Source organism: Quercus robur, chromosome 5, assembly GCF_932294415.1.
Source record: "Quercus robur chromosome 5, dhQueRobu3.1, whole genome shotgun sequence".
Taxonomy (NCBI): domain Eukaryota; kingdom Viridiplantae; phylum Streptophyta; class Magnoliopsida; order Fagales; family Fagaceae; genus Quercus; species Quercus robur.
The window spans coordinates 30684765-30704564 of record NC_065538.1 but is presented as its reverse complement, the minus strand read 5'-3'; the positions used below and the strand labels follow the sequence as shown (position 1 = coordinate 30704564).

General features: G+C 34.3%; 1 long non-coding RNA gene across 1 annotated transcript; it reads left to right on the top strand.

The window, feature by feature from the left end:
- Positions 1-3827: 3827 nt before the first annotated feature.
- On the top strand, positions 3828-7237 carry LOC126725777 (uncharacterized). The gene is made up of 2 exons (XR_007655584.1): positions 3828-4119; positions 7001-7237. It is a non-coding gene; the product is annotated as an uncharacterized LOC126725777 (long non-coding RNA).
- Positions 7238-19800: the final 12563 nt, after the last annotated feature.

Here is a 19800-nt window from a genome sequence, read left to right as displayed (position 1 = left end):
GCATAGAGATATAGATGTATTAGTATCAGTATCAGTATCAAAAATAAAATGAGGTTGTGGTTGACCCCTAGAATAGAAGAAACTCAGGTATAATCTCAGTCTCATATTTCTTTATCTTTTCTTTATATTTCCTTAATTCACAATAAGAACCCTTTTATTCTCACTCTTTTTTTTGTTATTTTTCTTTTGGATGTTTTATATTGGGGTGACTATAGAAATTAAAAGCCAAGGCATTTGAATCGAAACAATGAATTGATTATAATTTTTAATCACTCTGTACTGTATCCTCCTTGGTCAAGGGAAGGTACGTAGTTTATTAATGCTAGGTTTAACTTTTACTTCAAAAAAATTCCAAAAACAAGACAAAATACTCCAACAAAGGCCTGCAAAATTTTGTATACATATTCAAAAAGACAAATGCACGTTTGTTAAGCTGAAAACTAATGAATCAAAATTATCAATTATAAGAGTCAATGCATTTAGACATCCTAAAAGAGCTAGCATTAGAGTCTACGACTACGACGCTACGTGACTTGCGTTTAAGAAAAGTAACTTTGACAAAAACTATACAAACACGCGCATGTTTGATTAGTTGATTCACAAAATTAAAAAGTTTGTTGAACTAAAAACTTATGCAATCAAATTAGAGTAACTGTATTTAGATCACGAGCGCGGACACACACACATATATAGTTAATCGAACGAAATTAAAAATGACATGATGTAAAGGAAACAAACTTCCACAAAATTAACACACACATTCACAATTTTCACATGGCCTCCAATCTCACACTCTATCAAGTATATCTCTCAATAGAAAAGTTAACAAATGCCCTAAGGTTGCATTTGGGAACTTATATTTGGATTTAAATTTGGATTTTAAATTAATAGATTTTAAATGCATTGTGTAGGGACACGATACGCAACGAACCACAGCAGTGTTGGGTTCGTACGTGAAACGGCCCAAACAATATCATTTGTAGAGAGTGGGTTTGAAAGGCTAGGCCTTGGTTACCCGGCGGTGGGTTTTTTGTGGTGTTCATATGTGTTTAAGGTGTTTTCACCCCTGGAAACTTTTTCCTGGAGGTGGACTGGGAGGCCTTCCTTTTTGGCCATTTTTCCCAGCCCCCCTTATCCAGATTACCTGTTTTTTCTTTTATACTAGCCTGCGTTCGCTTTCCTTCGTCCACGTGTAGGGTCAAACTTTCCATGACTGATACTTGTCCCGTCAATCCAAACCCAAAGTCGTTGGGGATGGTTGATAAAGCCGAAGAATACGGCTCTGTTAGGTCAGAGCCTTACATGGGAAGGGTAACTTTTCCTAGATATTTTGGATTCTCTTTCGAGTTCGTTCCTATACCGTTTTTGCCCCTCTTCTCGATGGAACTTTGGGTCTGCCGAGGACTGAACTGTCCTCGGCTGCATCTCCGGACCGTTTTGTGCTTTATATTGTCAAGTTTGGGCCATAGCCTTCTTTGGTTTGGGCCTTTGGACTCCCCATGAGTAAGTGGGCCGGGCCCATAAATTATTGGGCCTCACACATTGATTTTAAATCCATTAATTTTAGGAATTATTTCAAATCCAAGCATTTTAAAGGTTTATAATTTTTGGTGGATTTGTCAAATCCAAATCCTTTACCTTTTTAAACTTTCCAAACAAGTTATTTGAATTTAAATCACTCAAATCCAAATCCAAATACCCAAATCATGTCATTCAAACACACCATAAGGGCATTGGTAAAAAAATGATTTTAGAAACTTTTTATAGAAAAATAAAAAAGAAACAACTGATTTTAACTGATTTTTTTTTTTAAATATTTTTCATAAAAATGGTAGTATTAAAATTTTCCTAAAATGATCTATTAACAAATGCAATAAGACTGTAAGAGCATTCGTTAGCCAGACTCTTTATTAAATTACTAAAAGCCTTGTAACTTAACTGATTGACATTTCCTGGTATTTCTAAAAAAAATATTCAAGTTTAAATCCCTCCTCCAATTATCGAATTTTATATGTATATATAAAAAGATTTAATGATAATTGCATCAAATAAACGTGAGGTATCATAATGTGGTTCCTAGTTCCCACCGCAACAATGGCAAGGTCCCAACTCCCAACTAATGAACTTATTATCACCGTCAATGTCCAGGAGTAATTGAACGAGTAGCTGATTCAACGGAAAAAAAAAGGAGTACCTGTCCATCTACGACAAAGACAATATATACAGGAAGCCAAACATTATTGAAAATGCGCCTTTTTTTTTATTTTTTTTTTATTTTTTTTTTATACTTATGTGTTAATTAAATTAATATTTATTTAATATTTTTATATTATAACATATTTAATTTAAAATCTATTTTTCTTATCTTTTGAGATGTAAATTGACTAATTAAAATTTTCTATTCAAGTTCTTCTAACATCTCTTTTTCAATCAATAATATAGTTAATTCATTTAATCTTTTTTGGGACATTGTCGATCTTAGATATGATTTTATTAATTTTAATTTTGAAAAACTTCTTTCTGCAGAAGCTATTGTAAAAGGTATTGTTAGTAAAATCCTATAAGCAATGCATATATTTGGAAATGAATCTAATCTTTTGGTATAATTTAGTATGTCAATTGGAGTATAATATTTTATTTGTAAAATTTCTTGTAAAACCTTTAACTCTGAAAATAAATCTAAACCATCAATATCATAATAAACATCATATTTGAGAAAAGATTCAAGTTTAAGACAGTATTTTTGTAAACTATTATTATCTAGTATTTCAATTTTTGTAAAATTTTTTGCTCATTTGTGATATTTTCATCTAAATTTTGTGTTATATTTTGTTTATTACTAATAACAAATTTATCCATTGATCATTTTTGAAACTCAATTAATTTTTTTTTTTTTTTTAAAGTTTTTCATATCCAAATGCATATTTTCGAGTAGACATTTCTAATCAAACAATATATTTATGAAGACTAAAATAAAAAATAAATTTCAAGTATAGAGCAAATGAGAAATAGAACCTAGTTTATATAAAAAGTATTGTTGTAGTTTCACAAAATAATAACAAGTTTTTAGCAATCTCAACCTGCATAAATAAATATTTATTCATTATATTACCAATAACTAAAATATATATAAAAACACAAGATTAAAATTTAAAAAAAAAAAAAAATCCATAGCCATAACAAGAGTACAAGCCCAGCCAAGCTAGGAAGATGCCAAGATGGCCACACAAGTCTTATTAATAAGATCCACCCACAAAAAACATAAAACAAATCCTATTACACCTATAACCAAAAATAAAAACCTTGAAGGCCCAAACATGAAACGTCCAGCCATAACTCAATATATATAGCCCAGTCTTAACAAATCTAAAGTAGAGAAAGCCAAGCCTTATAAGTTATACTCAAAAGTCAAAAAAACATTTTGCAAAATCAAAACGCAATAGTGACAAAAAAAAAAAAAAAAAAAAAAAAAAAGGCAGTCGGCTCGATAGTCCTCACTCCTCAGGGTTTTCAGATCAGATGCGATCGGATGATTTAGATCGGAGAAAGCTTGAGCCAAGCAGCCAACAACAGTGGAGAGAAAGAATGAGAGAGGCAGAGAGCAAGAGTTGAGAGAAAAAAGTAGAGCAAGAAAGAGAAAAAGAAACGATAAAAATTTTAGGTATTTGAGGTTTTTTATTTGTTTTGATTATTGATTGTTTTGTGGTTAATTTCTTAGACTAGATTTGTAGTTTATCTGGTTGAATTTTGGTTTGTCTAGAGGATAATGATGTTATTTTTGGGATAATTGATTTTATTTAGACCAATTTTTTTTTTTTTTTGTTTAACTGGGTATAACAAAAATTTTTTTTTTTGGTCAAAAGGATGTGCTAGATTTTTTTAGATTCATCGGAAACCAAAAATTTTTTTCCCCTACTACCCCTTCTTTTCTAAAATTTTTTTAGACTCAAACTGCACGTTCACAACGGAGATATAGATCGACGTCACGACAACAGCAGTGGCGAGTTGAGGCTGATTCGTTGTTGCGACCTAAGGCTATGGCTCATCAATTAAACTCCTCTGCTTAGGTCTTTGACGGTGCCGAAGGGATCACTGATTGGAGTTCCGGCCAAGTTTTGGGTAAGTGATGAAATCCTGGTTTTTTTAATGTGTTTTGGCATTTGTGAGTTCATTAATGTTTTGGTGATGGCATTTGTTTTGATCAGTGATGGCATTTGTTTTGGGTAAGTGATATTTGTTTTGATCGGTCATGGCATTTGTTTTGGGTAAGTGATGAATCGGTGATCGGTGATGGCATTTGTTTTGATTCAGGGGAAGGGGAACGATCCCTTCATATATATATATATATATATATATTTTTTTTTTTCGAATTAAAAAGAAAAAACCATAAACATGCAAAACGACGTCGTTTCAAGAGTTCTAATGACAGCCACTAACTGAGTTGTAACGGAGCTCTAAATTGACAAAAATTGAAAGTTAGAGGACTGAAATAAAAAACAATGAAAGTTAGAGGGTCAATTTTGCATTTTTACATTTTTTTTTTATAACTAGAATAATAATAATAATAATAATGGAAGGGTTTTGTTAGTGGGTACCTTACGGTGCCCATCAACAACAATCTTTTGCAACTTTTTGCTGCATTTATTCTACTTCTTCAGCTTTTTGGTAATTGTTTAACAATTGTTTATCTTTTTTTGCCATTTTTTTAATAACTTTTAATCACCTTTAATAAGTCAGACCCAATTTGGAAAACGTCAACCAACACCGTGCGGTACTGGTTAACATTTCCCATAATAGAATAGCAAACTAGTTAGGTGCATGCATTTTTTTTCGATGCTAAGACTTACAGTACTTATCCACACAAAAGGGCCTAACTCTTGTGGGAATAAGCAAGGCTTATAAACTACTCACACACGCTCAGTTTTGTCGATGTGGGGTTAGGTGCATGCATTTTATTTATATGAAAGCTTGCGGAGTCGGACTCAGAGGTTTATGATTGAGGGGCCAGAGTAACAATTATAATTATGGACAAAAAGATTATTATATTCATCATTTAAGAGCTTGGAACAATCAAGAATGGGTTATTATCATGGTGTCAAAGTATGTTGGATCATGATTTTCAACTTTGTCTTCACTCTAGCTAGGACCTAGGACTATAGTTAAATGAAATGATTAATTCATAATTATATTTGGGGGCAATTGGCATGGTAATTTATCAGTTACAATTAATGGTATTAAAGAAAAAAAGTAATCAAACATAAAGTGGTTATATAGAAAATATGTTAATATTATGCACAAATTCTGTGCTATGGATCAATTAATACATAATGTTATTGATATGGATAATTGCAAAGTGCCAATATATTTCTTTTTCAATCTTAATTTTTCCATTATTGTATTTGGCAATTAATCTGAAAATTCACCAAATACAATAATAAAATTAAAAATTGATGCAACTATACATAAAATTTTGGAGAATTAATCTTAAAAATTGTATTTGACATAAAATTTTACTTAAAGCTTATGCCTAACTTAAAAATACAATTGTATTTGGAGAATTAATCTGACATAAATTTTTGGAGAATTAATCTTAAAAATTGTATTTGACATAAAATTTTACTTAAAGTTTATGCCTAACTTGAAATTCGTCAAATACAATAATAAATTCACTAGTGTATGTCTCGCGGCTAAAGAACTCTTAACTTTCTTTGCTCCCACATATACTATTTATTTCTTCTCCACACAGCTCTCTCGCTCTCTGGTCTATCTTCTTTTCTCTATGTGGCTCTTCTTTCTAGCTTCTCTTTTGCGCGACACCTGGTCATTGCTTTTATAAACAAGCCAATCTCCTCTTATTCTTCTTCTTCTTCTTCTTTTTTTTTTTTTTTATTTTTATTTATTTATTTATTTTTATTTTTTTATTTTATTTTATGGGATTCTCCTCTTATTCTTAAATCTTAATCATATTTGAATTAGAATTCTTTGGTAGTGACATGACTCACATTAAGAGTATGTTTGGCATCAAATTTTAGCATTAAAACTTTACTTCTTCCCCTTTTTTTTTTCACTTTTTCAAAAAAAATTTCAAGGACATTGTTATTATAATTTTCATATTGCTTAATTTTTAATTTATAAGTATGGTCATCTGAGCAATAGAAATTTAAATTGATGGGGTTAAGATTCTCATCAATTTAAAATGTAACATTTTGAAAATTGAAAAGAAAATCAAATTCTTCCTCTAAATGCAACTTGAACAATTAGGCTTTATATTTTACTTACAAAGAGCATCCGTAGCAGACGTTGTAAAAATTATACCATTTTACCATATCAAAAGCCTACTTTATTATTTTAACACATTATTTTATAATATTTCATTTATAAGATGTTCTATATTTTTACCACTTCATTTAAATATTATTTTTTTATTCTTTTTTAATTCTTATTTTATTCTTTCTTTATTATTTGTTCAACGGTAACATTTTATTCTTTCTTTCAAATCTCAACGTACTGTACAGTTGCTGAGAGTGAAAGAGAAATAAAAAATTAATAAACCCAATATACCACATCTTACTGTACAGTTGTATATTTGTGATTGTACTGTAGCAAGTTGTAAAAAATATAGCATTTCCAACATCTGATAAATGGGATCAAACTTGGTTTGGTGTGGAATATGTGCCAAATATTTAGCATTTGGCACATATCCCACATCTGCTGTGGGTGCTTTGTAGAAGTTTGGAATGATAGAACAGTTTCATTTTTAATTTTAGTGAAATTTGGAGACCCACAATAAAAGAGCAAGAAAACTTGGTAGTTGGTACAGTGTAATGCTTAGTGTGTCTCCCATTGGACACTACTTTACATAAAATACAATATGTGTGATACTCTATTATGATACTGATAAATGACTTTGATTGAAGCCCTAACCTCTTTTAAAGTTGATGCAAATTGATTGAAGTCTATCTTAAAATTGATTGAAGTTTCGGCCCACTAAATTTGATAGGCCGAAGAAAGTTTTGCTCATTGAGTTGATTGACTATGATCCTCGGAAACGTTGTCTACAAAAGTCTGCACTTCCTAGTGGGCTTCACACTCGGGCTTCAAGCACGTTTGTAACTTGAAGGTTTTCCTTTATTTATTTATTTATTTTTACGGGGTTAAAATAACTTGACTTTTCCAGTCTAATTACAAAGTCGTATCTTAAAAAAAAAAGTCTGATTACAAAGGGGCCCTATTCTAAGGCGACTCAAGGTGTTTAGCCCAGACCCGGTAAACAATTTTTTTTTTTTTAATATATATATATAAAAAGTCAAGTTAAATGTGGGCGTTTTTATATACCTTATACATGCAATATGAATAAGAATTGCATATTTATAGTGTGCGCGAATGTTTGGGAAGAGTTGAATTTTTCAGCTTATTTCTACTTTCAGTTTATTTTTGTTACTATTCATAAATTTCATTACACTTTTTGATACTACTCATGGATCCTACTGTATTATTTAACTTATTTTTTAACCTTTTTTTTTCCTATACTTCCAAAAAAAAATTTTCAGTTTTAGCTAAAAAAACTGTTCCAAGCAAACACTTAATCAATAATACTTTATATTATCACTACCGTTGCTATTGTCATCGCCTCCAAATCATTCTCACTGTTTCTCAAAAAAAAAATCATTCTCACTATCAATGCCGTCATTATTGTATTTTCTATACTTATCTAATTTCTCAATTGATAAATATGTTCATCTAAACAATAGAAATTTAAATTGATGGGTTTAAGATTCTCATCAATTTAAAATTTAAAATATTGAAAAGAAAATCAAAATTTTCCTTGAACGATTAGGCTTTAAATTATACGAAACATTGGGTAAAAATTTGAAATAATAGGTCAACAGTTTCATTTTATTTTAGTGAAATTTGGAGATCCACAATAAAAGAACAATACAAACTGCTTGGTGGTTGGTTGCCGGTTGGTACCATGTAATACTATGGTGTGTTTCCTATTGGATCGTAGTTCACAGAATACAATATGAGTGTACTACTATGATACGGATAAACATCATATTCACTTTGATTGAAGCCCTCTTAAAGTTTGTTGCACATTGATTAAGTCCTAAGTGCTAATATCTTAGGGCCATTTGGTTCGCATGATGTGATATTATATTCTTACATTATATCAATATAACATTAATATTTCCTATTAAAAAAAAAAAAAAATATATATATATATATATATATGTGGGGTCCAGTAATCGGCGGGCCAGGCCCGTTTGCTGATGAAGGGTCCAAAGGCCCAAGCCTAAAAAGGTCATGGCCAGAGTTCAAGAATAGTGAGGCCCAATTGGCCCGCAGAAGCAGCCGAGGACAGTGCAGTCCTCGGCTGACCCAAGAAAAAGGGCAGAAAGGTAAAAGGGCGTGCTCGAAGGGGAAATCTAAAATATCTAAGAGAGGCTTCCTTTGCCACCTTCCCCATGCATATCTCTGCGCCTAACAGAGCCTTATCTATTAACTTTATCAACAACTCTCAATGACTTAGGTCTGAGACTGATGGGACAAGTATCAGTCTCAGAAGGGGTCGACCCTACACGTGGACGAAGGAAATTGAACGCATGCGAGTATAAAAGAAAAAATATGTAACCTAAAAGAGGGGCTCCTTCAGTCCCACTGAAAGAAAAAAGGGCTTCAGAGGCAAATATACTGGAACCATGCATAAATATCTTAGAAAAAGACACAGCCGGGTAAACATGACTTAGCCTTTCGATCCCACTCTCTACAAATGATATTGTACGAGCCCATTTACGTGCGAACCCAACTCAACTGCGGTTTAACGCAAATCGTGTGCCTACAATTGGCGCCGTCTGTGGGAAGGCTTGCGTGTTAGCTCGAGCGGTGGCGAGGTTGAGCTTCTATCGAACAAGGGACTGTGAGGATGCCTGTATCATCGGCGACACATTGTTGCTATTCCAACATAGGCTCCCACTAGGGGCTACGTTCCACGGTGTCAACGACATGGGCAAGCCTAGGGGCTTCAAACATCAGGCCGACTTCCTCCACCTTATTCAAGGAGCAAAACCTTCGGAATAATAAGCAAGTAAGGAAGAATACAAGTTTTGGACAGAACCAAGGCCTTGCATGGTCCTCGGACCCAAGCCTCTGGGGAAACCAACTACTTAAAAAGAAGCATACAAGTTTTGGACAGAACCAAGGCCTTGCATGGTCCTCGGACCCAAGCCTCTGGGGAAACCAACTACTTAAAAAGAAGCATACAAGTTTTGGACAGAACCAAGGCCTTGCATGGTCCTCGGACCCAAGCCTCTGGGGAAACCAACTACTTAAAAAGAAGCGTACAAGTTTTGGACAGAACCAAGGCCTTGCATGGTTCTCGGACCCAAGCCTCTGGGGAAACCAATTACTTAAAAGGAAAAGCTGTGTTACCTGGATTCTCTAGTTTGCCCTCGGATCCTCAACACTAGAGGGACCAGAATAGAATGGAGTAACATGTTTCCAAAAGCATAATTGAAGTCATGCAGTGCTCGGTCACTCCCTCGGATGAATTATTTCGAATTTGTCGTCCTCATACAATATTCTCATGCTTACTATGGAACGTTCAATTGTTATCTCGGTTAGTTTCCTAAGTTTAACTTACTATGAGTTATTATTATCCTGCCTGATAGTGCTGACAGATGAGAGTTGATTAGATTATGCTTCAAAGTAGCTTTATCACAAATATTCTCAAAGCAACACATACATAGAGCACATTCGTTCACAAAGTTGTGTTGCCCATTAGATCAACGCTTAAAACATGTAAATCAATTTCCATTTTTATTACAATGAAGAAATAGTACAGTGTACAAATGAAAAGCTGGAATCAGCCTACGTCAAAGCTTACTACATAAACAAGAAAAAGAAAAATACAAGAAAGCTGGAGAAAGCCGAGGAGGTATGTCGGAGGAAAGGTTGGCTACAGCTCCGAGACCTTATTCTTCCCCCGCACCCTTACATGCCCATAACTCAGGCAGCCAAAGAGACCCAACTTGAACCTGACACCGTTGAAGAAAAGGTGCAGGGAGTTGGAGGTGGTGGGCCTTTCTCTAAATATACGCCTGCCGCAAAGCAGAGGCGCTGATGGAGGAAAATCTTTCTTCTGCCATACCAAAGTGCTAGCATGAACAGAGCCTGCTTCGGATTTTGAATAAAAGAGGGAGAGACGCCGTTCCCCCTCGGTGGAGATGGAGTACTCTCCTGAACTTGCGCTTCCTGTGCCCATACCTTACTGTTATAGGCCACATGAAGACACGGCGCTTCTGCGGCGGAGACAGTTCTTTCTTCCCAACCCTCACTTTCAACATGTTATGCCAAGAAAGGAGAACTCCGGATATGGAAGCTGTGATGTGGGAGAAAATCTGAAGGATTTGTGCGTATATAAAGCAACTTTCTCTCCCTCCCATTTATTGGAAAAGACAAGGTGATGGCAGAACAACCTAATGATCGTCAACCTAAGGAGGCCATTCATCCGGTGGGTAACATGTCCTCAGATAACTACTTCTTACACCTTATCGAGCATTTAATACCCGTCACGGCTAATTTTAAGATAAGTCTCATTCCTTACTGGTCGGACTGTTATATTGAATAATAATTTTGTTAAAGTTATCGTGGCATCTTTTTATCAACGATTACTTTGGCCTTAGTTATTATTGATTCAAATGCTATACTATTATGCCGAGCAGCGCTTTCACATTTGTTAGAATATATAAATAAGACATACGAAATAGAGTAACAATAACTTTTATTAATATGAAAAATTGTTACAACGTACAAGGAAGGGCTTAAACAAGCCTATACAAAAAATGAACTGCTAAGACAGTAACAACATCCGTAATACAAATAAGTGAACCATCAGGTGTCTTCTGAACTCGCCTTCAAAGTCTCTCTGAAATCTATACCTCAGTACTGCTCATATCAGGAGAAGAACCTTATACAAAAATAATGAAGGACAAGGAAGAAGAATTGGAACACATGGAAGCACTTCAGCAAACTCTTGTCGCTGAAGAATGCAAGGGAAAAAGAAGATGGAGGACATGAGCGGGAAGGAGGAGAAGAAGAGGGAAGCAATGAAAAAAAAGTAAAAGGAGCAAAAGAGGGAGAAGGGGAGCCATATTAGGTATGCTCATGGGAGAGCAGATGGAGATGACAAGGGAGGTTTTCGACTCAGTCACACCAGAAATGGGGTGTGACGAGTCCCTGCTTCGGATTTTGGCTAAAAGAATGGGGAGGCAAATCTTAAGCCTCCGCCATCCTTGCCCTGACCGAGCCATCTCGAGTTTTGTTAGGGCATGGCGTTTCTGGAAAAGGAAGGATTCATTCATGGCCGACTACTATGGTGGATGTATTATTGGATTAGGAGTAACCAGATGGAAGAATTGAACTATAAGAAGGGCCTAAGGGATTCAGATATGAAAGAATCACCTCTGGTTTTCTCTCTTTATATAAGGGAGTAAGATAGGGGCACGTAACACGTTCTGATCCTCAAGGAAATCTGCGAATAAATGCGCATTCATTTCATTCCCCCACGTTATCAGTAACCGTAAGATTTGGGAGGTCTCGTAAAAGGAAGAAATTAAAGGCGTGCTACGAATAACCAAACGGTATAAGCGCATCACGCGTAAACCGAGGGAAACATCTTGTAAACCGGCGCGTTCCTCGGGGAGGTGAAGAGTCGCCAACGTTGATCAAGGGCCGAACTAAATGAGCAGTAATGAAGGCTCGGAGTTACCAAAACCCCCCTCTCCAACCAAGAGGCCGGACAGCAGGGTTTTGAGGGGCTATTGTGGGGTCCAGTAATCGGCGGGCCAGGCCCGTTTGCTGATGAAGGGTCCAAAGGCCCAAGCCTAAAAAGGTCATGGCCAGAGTTCAAGAACAGTGAGGCCCAATTGGCCCGGAGAAGCAGCCGAGGACAGTGCAGTCCTCGGCTGACCCAAGAAAAAGGGCAGAAAGGTAAAAGGGCGTGCTCGAAGGGGAAATCTAAAATATCTAAGAGAGGCTTCCTTTGCCACCTTCCCCATGCATATCTCTGCGCCTAACAGAGCCTTATCTATTAACTTTATCAACAACTCTCAATGACTTAGGTCTGAGACTGATGGGACAAGTATCAGTCTCAGAAGGGGTCGACCCTACACGTGGACGAAGGAAATTGAACGCATGCGAGTATAAAAGAAAAAATATGTAACCTAAAAGAGGGGCTCCTTCAGTCCCACTGAAAGAAAAAAGGGCTTCAGAGGCAAATATACTGGAACCATGCATAAATATCTTAGAAAAAGACACAGCCGGGTAAACATGACTTAGCCTTTCGATCCCACTCTCTACAAATGATATTGTACGGGCCCATTTACGTGCGAACCCAACTCAACTGCGGTTTAACGCAAATCGTGTGCCTACAATATATATAAATAACATTAACATGTTTGGTTCATTAATTTCATTCCTAATATACCATTGCTTAGTCATCACAAATTCTACAGTAAATTTCCAAAAAGTCCATCTAAAAGTAACTACAGAAAATTTTATTTTTAATAAAAAATTATAGAATAATTAAAAAATATTTTATTTTACTTTCTTCCACTTTCTCATCAACCAAACAACAGATATTTAAAAGAATAAAATAAATTTCTTTCGATTTATTTTCTAATTGACCAAACAACTAACATCAAAAAATAAATAAATCAAATTTCTATTATTTTCTTGCAATTTCTCACCATCCAAACAATTACACTCAACCATAACACAACCAAATAACATAACTGAAAACTCAAATAGTGCAAAACACTATAACTTGTTTAGACCCCCAATTCTTAATTATGGCTTGATTAATTTTAATCTAAACACACTTAGTGTGAGTTTGGATAGCGTGTTTCTGCGTTTCCAGTGTGTCTACGTTTTTTTTTCTGTGGGTCTTGTGCACTGTTCATGGGACCCGCAAGTACGGAAAAATACAAATCTAACTTTAAAATTAAGTCCCATGGCACTATTCACACTTTTAAAAATTATTTTGCTACAATATTTTTAGTTTTCAGTAATAAGCGGTATCCAAATAGACCTTTAATGCGAAATATATGTGATTAACAAATTAATTAATCAAAGCATTCAAAAATTGCATAGATGAACAAATAAGTGCAATGCTAAAATGGAAAGGGCAGTGGGTAAAAGAATAGCAAACCCAAGATAATATGGCGATGTATTATCAAAGAGGAAAACCAAAGAATTTGGCGTAAAAACCTCTTCGCGGCTAATGATCCACTAATGAATAAGTTTGTGTATAAGGATACCAAAAAGACCCTCTAATTCTAATCTACCTAAAGTACTTGAGCCCTGCAAACTCTAGCTACCAACGGACTTCTCGAAGTCTTGTCTTCACTAGTTATCCGGATCCTACAATACTGCCCGATTGCACTGCCAAGCCTCATTGACTTATTTTGGCAAATACCCAATGCTTCCTAAGCTCCAAAACACTCTCACACTCTAAATAGGTATGGGTTGTGTTTGGGTACAAATCACCTCTCAAGATATAACAATGAGAGAAAGGAGGGGAAGAGACTACAAGGATCTCTCTTATGAGGATGAGTAGCTCTCTAAGAGGAGGGTGTTGTAGAAACCTCTCTTTAAGTTTTTCTTCTGAATAGCTTCCTTACAATTATGTGGGTAATAAAGGTATATATAGTATGGGTGAAAAGTAGAAGAGTCATACTTAAATTCCCAATTGTCAGGCCATCTCACGGGATATCTCGCAGGTTGGCCAAGAATCGAGATACTCGCGAGATGCACTGACTCTTGAACTTCTACATGTGCTCCTCACATGGCCTTTGGCGGGTGCTGAGTCCCAAGCCAGTTGCGAGCCAAGTCGCAAGATCAATTATCTTAAGTAATCTTTACCAACTTAATACTAAACCCATTACAATTAAATCCCACAAAATACAAGTAAATAAATTCATGAAATTACAACACTTTTTGTCATGGAATAAAGCCAACATAAATGTTCTATGAAAAACCATAACTTAATAATAACCAAACAACACATCAAGATGTTCAAGAAGAAAAAACAAAACAAAAAAAATCTCATTGGTGAACTTCAATTCGTAGATCGACTGGCCATTTGTGCCATTTCCAGCAGTGCAAAGCTCTTGGGAACTCAAATATCGATGAACAAGAAGAATCACATTGAGCTTCACAGACATAGAGAATTCATGTGAAATGAAGAGACAAAGAAACGAAGAAAGAAAATTGGGGAGAGAAAGAGAGCGAGAGCGGGCTGTGGTGGCGGCTGCGTATAGGCTTGGGCATCGTTAGAGATGGGATGAGATCACCAACCATTGTGTCTTCGTTCGTCTTTGGAAAATATATGAGGGCAATTTGGTAATTAAAATTTAATAGAATGGATGATTATGTCCATTGATAAATATTACATTTCCCATAAATAGGTAATGTAAGATTACCCATATTTAAGAAAGTGATGAGATTAGGGTAATATGATATATTTTATAATCTTATATTACTATAATTTTGGAAAAAACCAAATGAATTAAATACCCTAATGTTAGGGTAATGTGTATCACATTACGACAAATCAAATGCACCTAAAGTCCTAATATATTATAGTTAATCCACATTGATTATAGTCCTACTATCTTAAAATTGATCCACATCTTGGCCCACTTATTTTGATAGGTCGAAGAAGTTTTGCTCATTGTTTTGATTGACCATGATCTTTGTTGTTTTGGAAAACTAGTTTTGAAGCACGTGCAAGGCACAAGAAAATTTCTATTAAAGAATATTAATAATAAATAATATTATGATTTTCTCACATCATTTTTTAATTAAAAACTAATATCTCTATCTCATTTAGAATGAGCTCTAATAACTTATATACAATGGCAGCTTAGTGTGCATGAATGATCAATGTTACAAACATAACCAGAAATCTACAATTCCTATGATAGGTCTTACAAGACCTCTAAGCTTAATTGAATCTAAAGATGCTATCATTGATGCTGGAGTGGTGTCGATCATTTATATGATCACGATCTGCTTCTCTTTGGTGTATGACTAATCCTTCATGCGTACAAACCTTGAAAGGGGGGAGGGGGGAATTATAATAAATTAGAGTGAGAAAGTGAAATTGGACGGGTAATTTTACTAGAAGGTGAACCAAGACCAATCATCTTGTACCAACTTATATATGAACCAACCAGAAAAGCACAAAGCATATGCATGAAATTGGCTGTAGTTGACCAAGAGAAAACACATAAAAATAACGACACACAAAATAATTACAGAACATTTTTACATACTCTTAATATGTACTTGTTAATGAACCTAAATTTTTAAATCACAGCCACTTGTAGCCTTGAATCTACACTTCTTCCTCTACATAGCACATTTTTCTACTCCATCTTCAATCTAAAATTCCAAGATTCATAAATTCCATATACTCAGATCCACAAAATATCAACATATATACACACACACGTGCGTTGATATTTTGTGAAGAAAAGGATTTGCCTTAATTTTTCAATGAGAAGAATTACCTTTAAGTAAGAAGAAGTTGCTTTTGCTTTAAAAAAAATTTATTATTGTGTTTCTATTTTTCTATTAACGCAGTTCAATTATTGCTTAAATTCTATGATTTTTTAAAATATTTTAGATAATGCAATTCATCTTAATTGTTAATATTATTTATGGTAGTGTTCTTAATTGATTGTGTAGATTATTTTCTCACTTATGGCAACATTAAAATGGCTATAGCGAGTAATTTATATGTAAACTTACATTGCAATACAATTTTTGAAATTATCTTGATTGTGGCCGTTGATGGGTCTAAATACTTATAATTTATGGATTCCTTTTTGTCATATGCAAAAAATTCTATCACCATCAATTAAATTCGGAGATTTATGTGAGAAGAGCTATCTTCTTTTTTTTATTGTATTTCCATTTTTCTATTAATGTAGTTCAATTAAATTTTAGATAATAAGAAGTGATAATACGCATCTAATCCGAAGGTTCTGTGGAAGAGAAAGAATCTATGGGTTATCAATAGGCAGAACATAGAAATTGTAATTATTAGTATTTACCAAAAGTCATCTATGAACCAAATAGCCAACTTATGATTTTCAATAATATATATATAGGATGATTACATTAGCTTTAGAAAATACAATGACATGATAAATAATACCCATAGATTCCACGTGTGAATTGTTTCCTTATTTACTTCATTTGAATGTTCTTTTAGGGAGCAAATTTTAGAGATTTGTCTAGTGTTCGTGCTTGTCCTGATAAGAAAGTTGGATCGTTTCGAGAGTTTATTTGAAGTCAGGAAAACCTTTGGTAATTTTTTCTTTCTACTTTATTTTTCAGGTAGTATAGAAGATAATATCAAAGAAGAAGAAGAAAAAGGGGGAAAAAGATTAATATCTAATGATGTAATTTCAGCTTTTAAACACTGAAATTTTGTAGATTTTTAATTTCCTCCAATATTTCATATGAAAATTTATATAGAAAATAGATTGGTATTTAAAAAAAAAAAATCGATAATTAAAGGTGGAAGGATTTGAACCAATATTTGGTTGATCTACAATACTGTATTTTATATGCTTTGATCACAAAAAAAAAAAAAAAAAAAAAAGAAAAAAAGAAAAAAAGAAAAGAAGTATCCAAAGTAGATTATATTTTTATGAGTGATTGAGATTCATAATTAATGTATGTGTGCATGTAGTGTGTGAGTTAAAAAAAAAAAAAAAAAATCATAATACTTATGTGTGTTAAAAGGATTTTTTTTTTTTTTTTCTATTTTGGATTTTTGAAAAGCAAATAGTGGTAAAATACTTCTCTTTCTCCCTCTCTATCCCCCCCCCACCCTAACACACACACACATATACACTATATAAAAGTATGTGATTAAATAATTAAATTTAAGATAAATTACAAATTTGGTTAATCCTTATCCTTTTAAATGTGTCAACTTGGTTTTTTATTTTTAGTTTTTTATACAAGATAGAATTTCTACTCTAGCCTAATCTAAGTGTATATGTGTGTGAAACTCCCTCCTGGAGACTTGAACCTTGGTCCTTGCCCCCCACACCCTACAAGCACTTATACTTGTAGAGTGACCACCACACCAAGGGTGCACGGTGGTGTGTCAACTTGGTATTTAACATTTTGGTATTGTATCAAAATGGTCACTACCAATGAAATGATGAATGAAAAATGCTGATGTGACTAACAACCAAAATAAAGTATTAATTTAATGACACATAGATGGCTATTTGGACTGCCATGTCAGCATCACCTAAATTCCCCCAAAAAAAAAACTTACAAGTGAGTGCACGTGAGGCTTATTTGGGATCAAAATCCCTAACAATAGACTATAGTAGTACACTATCTTTCAGCCTTCACAATCTTTTTTTTTTTTTTTTAATCTTCAGCCTTCACAATTAAAACCCCTAAGAGCATTCACATCCGGAAATGCCATCCTATTCTATTTTACTATCTCAAAAAACTACTTTATAAATTATACCATACCATTTTACAACACACCTAACATCCCAATTTTTATTTTACTATTCTACTCATTAAAATAATATATCCACACAATAAAATATATTTTCATCACCTCTTTCTCTCTCTTCCTCTCTTCTTTCTCTCTTTTCTTAATCATTCTCTCCGGTCTCTTTTCCTTTTCATTTCTGTGTCTAAAATACACCATATAAAAAAATATTTTTAAAAACCCAGCCACCACCACTGCCACTCACATCCGAGCAAACCCATCCACTTAGACCAACAAACCCACCAACAACAACAACAACAACAACAACAAACACAAGAAACTGCCACCACAAGAACCACCAAGAAAAAAAAAACACACACACACACACTACCAAATACCACTGGAAACCCACCATAGAAATCACCAAACCCATCACCAATCTGAGCAAACCCACAACTTAAACAACCAGACCACCCGCCAACCACAACCGCAAGAAAGAGCCACCATAGAGAAAAAAAAAAACACAAAGAAGCCTTCAAAAACCATCAACAATAACCACATCCACAAGAAACAACCACCACATAATCACCAAGAGGAAAAAAAAAAACACACACACACACACACGACCTCACCGATCTCGCCACGACCACACACAACCTCGCCGATCTCCACCACTACACCCACGCCATGAGTCCGTGACCACGCCGAATCCAACCCAACTCCGGTGGCATGCTTTGAATGAGAGAGAGAGATGTGAGAGAGGGAGTGAGAACTGAGGATGAAAGAAAAGGAGAATCAGAGAAAAAAAAAAAAAAGGAAAGAAAGAAATAGCTGAGTGGGGGAGAGAGAGAAAATAATATAATAAGTATACAAGTTGCTACAGTACCATCAAAATAGTAAGACGGTACTGTAGCGGTATTGTAAAATTTTTTACAAGTAGCAAACCAGATGCTGGGCTTGTTTGGTGCATTAATGCTAAAATTCTCTTACATATACCATTTGCAATACCAAATGCGAATGCTTTAATAGAGAGATGGATGAGGGAGGAATGGTAGTGATGCTAGACGATGAAGGTTAAAGTTTATTAATTTTGTTTAGGTTAGATTGGACTATGGAGTGAATTGTAAGAAAAGCCGATAATTACTAGAATATCCAACTTTTTTGGGTTAAGCAAATTAGTTTTATCTTTTTGCTTCTTTTGGTTGTTTACAATGTTTGGAAGCTCAGAATTTCCCATACAAAACAAACCTATGAGGCCATGACAGGGTTTATAATTTTAGGGTGTGACTTACATCTAGTACTTTTTTAACTGGAATATCCTTTTATTGTAATGAGAAATTGCCATGTTACCCACTAACTAAATAAAATGTGGAGATTAAAAGTAAAACCTACTACCACTTGTCATTATATATTTAAAACAAAATGACATGTTTAGTTAAAAAAGTACTGGAGGTAAACCAAATTCATAATTTTAAGGATATGCTTGTTCTTAGGTTTTAATTGTTTGATTTTCATTTAACGTTTCATGTCACGTACAAACTACAAACATGTGATGTTACTACGGCAAGGTTACTCAATACTTACCAGGTTTTTTTTTCTAATATATTTATTTTTATTTTAAGTGATGTTGACATGGCAGTCTATGTGGCATTAAATTAATATTTTTATTTTGGTTGTTAGTCATGTCAACATTTTCCATTCATCTCTTAAAGGTAGTAACCATTTTTTTTTTGGATGGGAAGGTAGTAACCATTTTAACACAATAACAAAATGTTAAGATATGGTATCAAAGCATAAACTTTTGGGAACTATATACAATAGCTTAAACTTTTTGGAGAATCAATATTTTAATATAGTATTAAAGTATGAGATACTGAGTTCGATCCTCGTTTGGTTGTCTCCTCAACTCTACTTCCTGTTTAAAATCCATTGTGTTGGGAGTACCCTTAAATCCAAAACGATGTCCTTGGCATCAATGGAGTTGCTAATTCCCCAATTCCATGAAATCTATGTTGTCAAATTTAGCAACTTCAAGCTGAAATCCAAAATCACTTCTCCAATCTACATCAACCTTTGTCTCATTGTTTTATTCCCTTCTCTCCTTTCCCAAATCTCCCAAACCCTAATCTCCTCCCTCCATTCAACCACCCTACAACGTTGTTTGTGGCATCCTTGTACACTACCCCCCTAATTGCAACTTGCATTTTAATCTCCCGCCAAATCCCAATGCTCATGCTCCACAAAGAAATCAAAGACTACAACACTTC